The following is a 3,739-nucleotide window of genomic DNA, read 5'->3' on the forward strand; positions in this document are numbered from 1 at the left end:
ACATCAGAAGAATTGTGGCAACATTTCACAATTCTACACAGTATAAAAAAGTTTTTGGAGCTGCCCTTTATTTATATCATATATAGAACATTTGTCATTTGTCATTAAACTACCAAAATATCCCACAAAATGTTACACTTTGGAGAGAATGAGCTAATGTGATCAGGACCATCCTTTATACTGTTCGTCCATTCTTATGTTGACCTTTACATAAATAGCTTACTTCTTTCAAATAGACATCATTAGCTGTGCGTATTAGCCCAAACACATGGTAACTATGGGAAAACTTTACATGGTAACTATGGGAAAACTTTCAGCTTAGTAGACAATTACTGCAGGTGCCAGACCCCAAGGCAACAATTTTCTTGTGTTATGGCTTCATTACACACAAATAAGTATGGAATTGAACATGAATCATGTTACATTTAGCTATACAGCAATCCCCTTTGCTGACAGTTTGTTCCTATGGCAATGGTAGACATAGCCTGCAAATGGACTCCTGTACAGAAAAAACATATGCATCTCCCCATTAAATCCTATTCATTTCAGACTTTATGTACAAATCCTCATGCAAAACGATACCCTTTTGTTTCTCTGACAGAGCTCACCACTGTGTGTAACCATACCTGGTCAAGGTCAAGTTGACGAGAGGGCTTCCCATACATTTCCATTTTAATACCCCCCTGGAAGTAAAAGCAGGGTGTTCCATTAGAAGAAGTGGCATGCCCAGATAGCAAGGATAACTTGCCACAAATTTGTGACAGTGTTGAATTGTAAGTCTTGTTAACTTCCTTTTCACTGGTAAGTTGTACACTTGTAGAGCATTTAAAGCACAAGTTCTAGTTGACACTTTTCCAATTTGTAGCAAATTTGTGTGGCAAGTCTCTAGCAAGAGCAAAGTTGCAGTGGTGAGTCTACAGCAAGGGCTCTGCAAATCCCAGTGACCCCTGTGGTGGGATGACTATTGCACAACATACCTGGACCAGAACTTGCAACAGACTTGCAGAATGTTTGCAAATAAAGTTGATCTGGAGTCATGCAATACGGACTTGCTGCAATTGTGCAACAAACTTGGGGAGACACCCAATTTTCTCCTTTGCTGATGGTAACCCTAAAAATCCTGCTTTTCTTTTGGGGCCTCTGTGCACAGGCTGCATGGGTAATATGTTCATTTTTGAATGATGCCCAGTACAACCATACCAAAAACAAGTCCTGCCTTGAAAAAAAAGCTATTGAAAACACTGGAGCTATACCATATATTCTTTTTTTTTATTTTTACAATTAAACATGTGAGTGTGGTTGAGCTGTTACAGCTCTTGGAAAAACACTTATTAGCAGTAACTAGCAATACAGCTAGCCTATTAGGCAATAGATGGAGATAGGAGTTATGAGGATGGCTCGTTTTTTTTTTTTAACCCACATTTTAACAATAATTTATTATTCTGTACAAAATATGCACCAATGAAATAAACCAAAATGCTAACAGATGCCTGATAATTATGTTGATCCACTTTAACTAGTTTGCAGGTGAGTAATTCTCTTTGATTTTTCTGATCTGCTTACCTGTTCCAGGCCAGTCAATCAAAAGCTGGTGGGTTTGCATTATAGCCAGGCAACTATCATTGTTTGCCAGAACAGCTTGGCATTTGGGCATAATGAGAAGATCAGACTGAGCCTGCTGAAGGTATGTGCACCTCTAGATACCTACACTTTGTATGTGACAAAAGTTTCTTTATTTTGGTATAGTGACAGAGTACACCTTTTAAATTTTCTTTCTAATTTAAAAAATAACACTAGTATAACAGAGAATGAGTATTGACACTTGAAAATTAAAGAAAAGCATATAACCAACTTCCAATACCTGGCGAACGATGTTTATGTCAGAGCTGGAATTGCTAAAGTGCAACAAAGTTTTTGGAGACATAAAGAGCCGATGAGGAACAATCTCCCTCTAAACACAAAGAAACGGCTGCTACAAATGAAAGTCTGATCCATTCTCAGGTATGCAACAGAAATGTTTTTCCTTACAATGCCTCTGAAAAAAGGTTACAAGTTTTCGACTGTGGTGCTACAGGAGGATCTTGAAAATAAGCTGGACAGACATGGTCACGAATAATGAGGGCCTACAAAGAAGCAATGAAGAAAAAAAACATGTGTTGGAAGAAATATGAAGAGAAAATGCCAATTTCTGACCGTATTGCAAGGTATTCGACTGAAAAGTAGCTATGCAAGACTGTGGAAGAGAGTACAGTAAAGGAAGTAAAGCAGCACAATCCTGCCAAAAGACAAGATCAAATGGAGAGGGATGTAGAATTAATGTTCCAAGTCTAGGGTTCAACAAAGACTGCAAGTGGTAATGGCAACAGGAGACGAAGTATAGTCGCCTTCAAATGCCAGCCAAATATTCTTGTTTTCTTACTTACTCCAAAACCTGATAGAAATATATTGCTGTGGCCTGCACAGCTTTTGTAGTGGTATATATAGCATTTAGGTATTTTTACTGACACACTGACCATTCCAATATTGTGGAACTGCTAAAGAAGGAAGGTAGAGTCTGCAGCTTCAATATCTGATCCAGATAAAACTATGAAGCAATGGGGGGCTTTGAAATGTTACGACTGATACAAAACAAAGTAATTGCCAAAGGCACATAATGCAGTTTGATGGATATGAATGTGCTAAAACTAAACACAGAGCAAGATTTATAGCTAGCCACTAACAGACAGGGAATGTCCTTGTCCATAAATACCAACAACAGTGAGGGAGCTCCCTAGCTGGAATGAAAATGTCCTACATACCATGCATGCATGACATACTTTGAGTCAATTTGGATAGCTGTAACCTTTTACTGGTAATGTAGTCTTCTTGTACATTTAAACTTGCATACACCACAACGGGATATCAAGAGCCTGAATGATATAGCACAATGTGTTATATGTGTGTCCAAAGCAATAAGTCTCACCAAAGAGAAGTCTAAAAAAAAAAAAAAAATAAGCCTGTTGTTTTCTATTGGGCACAGTTATCAAGCTGTGGTGGGCTCTGACAAATTATTTTCACTGAGTGCAATGCCATGTACACACGAGCGGACTTTTCGACCGGACTGGTCCGATGGACCGAGTCCGGCGGACAATTCGAAAGTGTGTGGGCTGCATCTGACCTGCAGCTGACTTTTTCGGTGGAAAATCTGACGGACTTTAGATTTGGAACATGTTTCAAATCTTTACGTCGGAACTCCGCTGGACCCAGTTCCTATCGAAAAGTCCGCTCGTCTGTATGCTAGTCTCACAGACAAAAACCGACGATAGGGCAGCTATTGGCTACTGGCTATCAAATTCCTTTTTTTAGTCCGGTCGTACGTCATCACGTACGAATCCGTCGGACTTTGGTGTGATTGTGTGTAGGCAAGTCCATTGGAAGTCCGTCGAACGTCTGTCGGATAGTACCAGTCCGGTCGAAAAGTTCGCTCGTGTGTACGTGGCACAAGAGTTCACTGGCCATTTTTGTCCATTATTTATAAAGATGTGGATAAAGGTGATTGTTGTCAGATGGCATCTTTCACAGACCCACCACTGAGGCAAGCAATGGCCCTTTTGTGGTGGTTAAAGTATATCTGTTATCAGCAATCTGTGAAATTAGGCATTGTATAGAATGCCTAGAGAATCTATAGAATGCTTTTAGGCAAAGCATGAAACGTCTTTTTAGGCACTGTATATAATACCTAGGCATTATACAGAATGAC

The sequence above is a fragment of the Aquarana catesbeiana genome, linkage group LG08 (assembly GCF_042186555.1).
Source record: "Aquarana catesbeiana isolate 2022-GZ linkage group LG08, ASM4218655v1, whole genome shotgun sequence".
Lineage (NCBI taxonomy): Eukaryota > Metazoa > Chordata > Amphibia > Anura > Ranidae > Aquarana > Aquarana catesbeiana.